Raw genomic sequence first — 7,832 nt, forward strand, 5'->3', positions numbered from 1 at the left:
TGTGTGTGTGTGTGTGTGTGTGTGTGTGTGTGTGTGTGTGTGTGTGTTTCTGTTTAAAGACATCTTATTTAACATATGTTGTTGACTTGTTGACATTAAAATCATGGCCAACAGCACTGTAACTCATGCTGAATGAAGTTTATCTGACACGTATTTTCTCCATAAGGCACATCACAGCATTCTTGTACTTAGGAACACTAGACAGCACTTCAGCACTATGCTTTTTAAACAGCAAAATCACTAATGAAAAGGACAAAAATGCAAAAAACACACAAACAAAGTGGCACTAAATGGACCTCAAACAGGACACTTGTTTACAGTCTGAGAGCTAAAACAAGCAGGCAGAGCTCACCTCATTTGACCTCAGCTAGGAACGTGCATGTTGGATGACTCAAATTTTTCACTACTTTGTGCACGGCCGTGCTACTGTGAATGACTGAGAAAGTGCAATGAGTACTGATCGAAGGTTACAAAAATGTCAGCGAGTAAATGCAAATTCATAAAAGTGCAGTCTGTGAATACTGGGAATCACTGAACTTGAAATGCCCAGTGGAGTCCTTTGCATTTTCATTCCTGAGAAAGGGGTATTCGCAAACTCCCCGCATTCTTCCAGTCCCATCTAAACATCTCTTCCTGACTGGCCTTTCTCGCTGCAAGAGACCAGAGGGAATCAGGGTAACTGGCGCTTCCTGCCTACCATGCTTCTAGGGACTTGGTGTGCCATGCACTTTGCCAAGGGCTGAGGGAAATACAGTGATGTAACACAGGCTTTCTGCTTGGACCAGTGCTCAGGGATTCCTCCTATTAGAAATCCAAGAGGCTTCTGGAGGCCTCTCAAGTTTTGTCAGATAACTAAAGAAAATACCTTCCCATTGTAACTACATTGTATCCTGTACTCAAATGAGAATGTACATTCTCTCTCTCTGAAGTGCTTGAAATAATCCAGCAGAAATATGTCTTCCCCCTCCCCCCCAAAAAAAAGCAGGAGTCAAAGTTAGCATAAAGCACCCTTAAAATCAATTATGCTTCTGACAATGTTGTATAGTGAAAGTTTTACCAACAACAACAACAAAAAACTAAAACTAGGGACTTCGCTGGCGGTCCAGAAGACTTCGCCTTCCAATGCAGGGGCTGCAGGTTCAATCCCTGGTCGGGGAGCTAAGATCCCACATGCCTTGTGGCCAAAAACCCAAAACATATCACAGAAGCAATACTGTAATAAATTCAATAAAGATTTTTAAAATGGTCCACATAAAAAAAAATCTTCAAAAAAAAACACTTAAAATACCTTCATGAAGTAAGTAAAATGAATCATGGATGTACCTACGACTGTTCAAAGAGGAATGTTTTTGTTGACGAAGTGGGAAATTACAGTCGGTTTTAAATGCATGGTGTAAGTTCACGTGGATCCAGATTCCTGAAAAGTAGGCCACTGGGAGACCACAGCAAAGGCTGCACTTTTTGTCACCACCATACCAAATCGACATGCAGAAGCCTGTGGCCCTAGGATTTCACCCACTCGTGCAGTAAGACTCCTGGTTGCTCTGCGCTAACACTGATATGTTAACTGCTAGGAATACAAACACACATTTTATTGATATTTCATCTATGCCTTTGATGAGCTGCACGCTTTGGAACAACGTAGCCGAATGAATGAATGAATGAATGAGCTACGAAAGCAATTTTACTAAGTGAAATTTTCTCCCTGAATTTTTGTTAAGCATCTATCCTTAAAGACAAGAAAAAATCGTTTTTGAAACTTTTACTGTAGTTAATGCCACTTTTAATGTAGTGAATGGGTTATTAAGGCATATTCTTACACCACTGGCCTTCCCAGGCTAGGGAGGAACTCTGATGAGTCCTGTTCCAAATTTTATTAAAATAACAGACAACAGAGGTCAATAAAGAAATAACCCAGAAAAGATGGGAGGAAAACTGTGGGACTACACAGATGGAGTGACTAAAACAGAGAAGAAAAAAGAAAGCTCGATAGCCGAAAAGAAGCCAAGAAGAGTTTAAAGGGAAGAACAGTAGAAAATAAAGCAAAGAAACAAGAAAATAGGAGAACGGACTATCAAAACAAAGATCAGCGGAGGAAAGAGAAAGGATGCCAATGCCAAAATTACTATTTGTAACACTATTTAGTTGCAGGAAACTAAAAGAGAATTCTCTTTTACTTCCAGGATCTTAAAAGATCGAGTTGCCAAGAAAACTGCCCAGTAAGTAGTGCCTGGCACGCACACATGAAGGCTGCTGGGTCGATGCACTCGCCACTGTTTGGGAACAGGGGGAACGAGGGCGAGGGATGCAGGCTAGAAATAGGACCACAACCACAGAGGCGGAGCCTTCGGGCCAGACAGCTCTGTAGCTTCCAAGCTGAAGGTGAGAATCTGAACATGAAACCTCAGAGGTCACTGGCCCGTCTTGAAGGTGACAACTTTGGGGGAACCCTCAAAAAGAAGGACCCCGGCTGAGTTTATCGAGGGCTCACTGGGAAATATCCAGTCCTGAACGTTTCTTAATTAACTTTATTAACTTTCATTGATCTACTATAATTTTCCCAAGCCTAATTCACTGGAGCTTCAAAAAGTAGAAAATGAAAAGACAAAGTCGCCTACTATCTCATGAAAGATGACACACTTGATTAAAGGAGAAGATGTTATGGGAACAAACTAAGAACTCAATATGTTCCTCTAAAAAGTTCAGGGGAGAAACAAAGAAAAAAATCCAGGTATGTTTGGATTTTTCTTTTTTAATTTCTGTATAGCAATGGGAGGTAATTAATAGATTTATGGTATTCATGTTATTGATAGTATTATTATTGAAAATTTTGACTATATATGTAAATTATAACTCCACAAAAAAAAGTACATTAAAAATTTTTCATTTCTGTTTGGATAGATATCTCCAGGCTACATAACAGGCATCCAGAAATACTACCCCAACTGACTTCGACACCTCCTTGCTGCTAGCATCATAACTGTCATCACCGTCACCCTCTTCCTCTTCCTTCTCTCTGCCGCCACAGCCACCATCATCGTGGATTCCACCATCACACCACCATAATACTTCCAAGAGTCAACCCTACTCCTTCTTATTTAATTATCACTTTGTTACACCATATAAAATTTTGTCATTTGGGACCAAAACAGTTGCCTTTCTAGCCTTCATATTTTTAATAGGGTTTAAACATGTACATATAATTAAAAGTGTTGTTGATTAATGCAAAATGTTCCTCCATCATTCCTACTAATATTCTCTAAGGTGCAGAACTCAGCATTCATGGTTTCTTCTCTCATGAGCTCAAGAATATTATAAAGGTGCTTCCCTTCACCTCCAGCCCACTTAAGTCCTCAGATTTCAGAGGACGCTGTGAGGGTATGTTTTAGGGATGGAGTAGGGGACAGCTCAGACACACCGCTTTTTAAAATGATGTTATCTGTCAATTCATCAGCAGAGTTTAAAATATAAAATAAAACTGCTGGATGATTTTGATGGACTGCCTCCTTTCATGAAATCCTTTACACTTTCACTTTGGCTGGTTTGTGTTCAAGCAGCTGTATTTTGGGGATTTATATAGCATCTTTTACTGGAGTATGAATTTGGGTTCTAAACAGTTGTGGTCACTCTGTTTTCCTTTCTTCGATAAGCAAACTGAGACTTGGAATTAAACCAAATGAGTAATTTGCCTCTATCAAGTCAATGTGTCCTAGAGAAGAAGGGAACACACTTAGCCCTCTCTACTGGGTTCTTCTAAAGTTACATTAAAAATAATACTGAAGTCACTGGGAGGAGTTAGATTTATAATTTTTGTGCTGAATATGCATTTTAGAAAAACTAGAATTAAAATTCATATATTTCCTTACATAAAACTATTATCACATAATCGGGGTTTTGACTTTTTAAAAAAAATGTATCTATAAGATAGATGTTCTTTATGATAACCCAGACTGCAAACAAATGTTGCAGATGGTAATAAAGATTTTATTTAAATTTGGTTTCCACAGAAATTGAGTTCATATTATCATCAATCTATATTTGCAGTGAAACTCCTGATCACCTAAATCAGTTCTTCCCCGCAGTTTTCTTTTAGCTTACAAAAGCACCAGAACAAATATTAATATGTGAATAAAATAATAAAATAGCGATTGCTTGTATAGCTTATGTACTGCTTTCACATATACTAGCTCACTTGACAAAAGTACTAATGTCTTATCATGATCGGAAAGTTTGACATCTTTTATAGTTTTTCCTGATATCTATTGTTCTTGTCATTGTCAATTTCTTACCCCTGTCTTTTACATCCTTAAAATAATAAGAAACCAAAATGCTGAACCTGAATCTTCCCAAATTATGAATGTCACATCTTAAATATATTCTCAAAAGTAATCCAGAGATCCAAATTACCGGAGTGTGAGAAAGAAGGTTAGAATAAGTGGCAATTACCTTTCAGGGGCTTTTTACAAAACACGTACAAGCCACATAGAGTAGGTGAAAATGAAATGGGGTTTGAAGATGTGATTCCGTTTCAACCTAAAATATACTCATTCCCCAGGCAATATGTGGCTCCTTGAACTATTCTTAGACCAACACAAAGAGTCAGGTAAACAGTAACAATTTAAATGACTGAAAAAAGTAAGAACAGGAAAAAAGGGTGCTGAGATATCACCTAACTACAAAGAAAGAATTACTCAAAACTTGAAAATTAACCATTCAAATCTCTCCCTAGAAGTGAGCCTTGCTCAAAGTTGAGAAATAGTTCTAAGTGTTCACCAATGCACAAACTAGACACTAAATATATGCATACAGACAGCAGACAAATCACTAGGGCTTTGGCTTTGATGCAAAAGGTTTGTATATTGGTCAAGTTTTTTGGAGAAGTGGGCAATATTTAGCCTTTAAGAATACTGAGTAATAAAACTGAAATCAGCACAGAGTATTAAATACCTCATTTGAATTTTTTAAAACATAGTGGATATAATTAATTTTCATCTTCAGTTTTATCCAAACTCCCTAAGATGTTTGAACTTGCTAAGGACCCAGGATAAGATAACTCCCACTTGCCTTCATCATGACATTTCAGGTAAGACATATTTTGCAGAGTCACAGCTTGCCTGTTTACAAATTTATTCCCTTTTAATAACAACTTGTTGGTACATGTGACAATCTTTCCCCATTACTATATGTCCAGGGCAGTTTTATCTGTTACGTTTCTTCATGCATAAATAAGGCTACATATTGTGGCCGAAAGAAGAAAATACCCATAGCATCTTAACGTTAAATGATGTGAACTTCGCATAAATTCTCTGAACATCCCTGTGGGACATTCAAGTGGGCAATCCACACAGTAGCATTTTATAAATGGAAAAGTTAAGAACCAGAAGTAATAAAGCTTAACCTAACTGACCCAAAGTCACCAGCTAATTTGTAAGAGAAAAATAAAATAAAGACAATCAAAACTGCTTTTTGATTTGTGTCGCTAAAACAACCAGCCACTTAACTGAACTTTTTGTTTTCTACTGACCATAACATTTTAGGTCAGTAGCTTTCAAACTTCTTTACCTCAAACCACGTAAGAAATACATTTTTAATCACAGCCAGCACAAACAAGCATGTATAATTAAAACAAATTTTCAGGAAACAAAACCTTCCCTTATTAGATATTACCCATTCGGCTATTTTCTATTATATTCTTTTCTATTTTATTCCTTTAAAAAAAATGTTCTAGACTCACTAAACTAATTTGGTGATCCTCTGGGTCATGACAAGCAGTTTGAAAACATTGCTTTTGGCCCCCAAAACTTTTGGTAACTACTGAAGAAAATGAGAGGTTCCTAAAAGAATCTAATCAGTTCTTTTTACCCAGAGTCAAACAGCAAAACTGAGAGGGGGAAAAATATTAAGTAACATCTGCCTATTTGAAATAACTCTATTTCACAGAGCCTTCTTTTCCTCCCTGGGTAATAAAGGCAGAATTCAAACAAAAAAGACAGGATGTTATGGTAAATAAACGACAAAGGAAAAAAAATGATTCTAAAACTGAATTTCCACACAGAATCCCATGTGTATGAGTTTTTCACCTTATTTTTTTTAAGTTCCATATTTTTTTTATTATTCTAAAAGTATCTGAATATCATCTAATGCAAAAAGTTTAAGATGGGGCATGTTATAGCACTATTATTTGCCACTGAGATGATGAACAATTTTGAATAAAACGTGATTCCCCTCTTTATTTGACCATGCTCACTTTGTAATTATCAGCAAGGCAGTAAATAATCCACTGAGAAGCAGCCTCATTAGTGCCCATTGAAATTCAGTGGCATTAATTTGCAATAAAAGAACTGAAAATTAAATGGAAAAGAAAATAGTTTCTGGAGTCTACCGTAAGGTTATGGAATTCACATCATACCACTGCCTTCCTTCACAACAAGGAGTTTAAAAGGTTTGAGTTAGACTTAATCGTTATACTTTGTTCTAACACTTTTTTTTTAAAAAAGTGGGCAGAATTCTTTTTTGTTTTCCATTTTAACCCTGAATTAAAACAAGTTAAATTAACGTGATAGATGCCAACTTTTTAAAGTTTTGTTCATTGTTTGTCTTCTGAGGAATAACTCAGGCTGGACCTGCTTGGCTGTGGGATGTTCTAAAGTCCTTTGAGGGGCTGAAGGATGTGGAGTATGTTCAGATACCCCAAGAGTCTGCCTTCACAATCCTCTGGGGCCACCCTGCACCTTCCTCCTATTTCTTCTGCTACAAATATCTGTGGATATAGAACACTGAATGGAAAATCGGTCCACAGCTTGCTATACAGAAAGATCTGGGTGAAAGTGGAAGGCGAGTCCAGGCACCAGTGTACAGTCAGGCAGTGCCTAACTCAGCACCCAGCCACGTGGGTGCCCTGAGGCCTCCCAGCGGCACCTAGGGCACAGGTATTCACCCGGACCACCTGCCTAAGCCTTCCTCAAGTCCATCACGAAGAGAAGGGAGACGCTGTCAAAAGGAAAATGGGAGGAAGAGGGGAGAAGGAAAGTATAATCTCTACAAGCAAAAATAAATAAGGACACAAAACATTTGCCTCTTACGTCACAAAAGTGCCCCAAACTACCAACTGCTTCTTCTCCCTTGAAGGAAAAGCACAGAACTGGGCTGAAACCCTGCTCCCCAGTCCTGGGGCATTCTCCTCCCTGGTAGGCCAGAAATGAAACTTAGCTGTCAGGAAAGTATTTCAAAACACTCGAGCTTCGATGTGGCATGTGTTAAACCCACAGGACACTTATAAATCTCTGGCTGTCAGAAGTCTTCTGTCTGCCCTGACACGGACTCAGCCGGGTAACTCAGAAATCAGAAACTCCTTAAGAGCCATTGAACTCTATTGCTCCTCTGAGCAGCGCAAGTCGATCCTACAGCCCTCCAAGGTGGGACGGGGAGGGCGAGGAAAGCAGTGCTAGGAATCGCTTCCCAAGGGAATCACCTTCACCATCATTATCATCACCATCATCATAGCGTGCATATTTCCACCCCGAAATTCTAGGAGAAAGTTAATTTTGCAAGCACATTAAAACAAAATTGTAAAATAATACTAATAATATAAATAAATAAAATTCTGAGCTCCGCCAGCCCCAGACACCTTCAGCCTTAAATACCAAAGCGGGACATTTTCTAGGGACTCAGAGCACCTTGTGTTTATTTGCTCTGGGGTGTTCCCCACACACACACACGCTAATAACCTCTGCTTTGCACAGTTTTCCAACATTTGTTTAGTTAGGAAGCACACGGGGTTTCGGATCTGCTTCTCACGCAGACACTGGGGGCGGGGGGGGGGGGGGGGGGGG

The 7,832-nt window shown here is 38.7% G+C and overlaps 1 protein-coding gene across 3 annotated transcripts in view; it reads right to left on the reverse strand.

Moving 5' to 3' along the window:
- Positions 1 to 7,832, reverse strand: part of ESR1 (estrogen receptor 1) — a 262,966-nt gene that overhangs the window by 252,119 nt on the left and 3,015 nt on the right. The gene's annotated exons all lie outside the window — the stretch shown is intronic.

This window comes from Aethalodelphis obliquidens, unplaced genomic scaffold (assembly GCF_003676395.1).
Source record: "Aethalodelphis obliquidens isolate GAN/ISIS:26980383/991018 unplaced genomic scaffold, ASM367639v1 scaffold3, whole genome shotgun sequence".
Classification (NCBI taxonomy): Eukaryota; Metazoa; Chordata; class Mammalia; order Artiodactyla; family Delphinidae; genus Aethalodelphis; species Aethalodelphis obliquidens.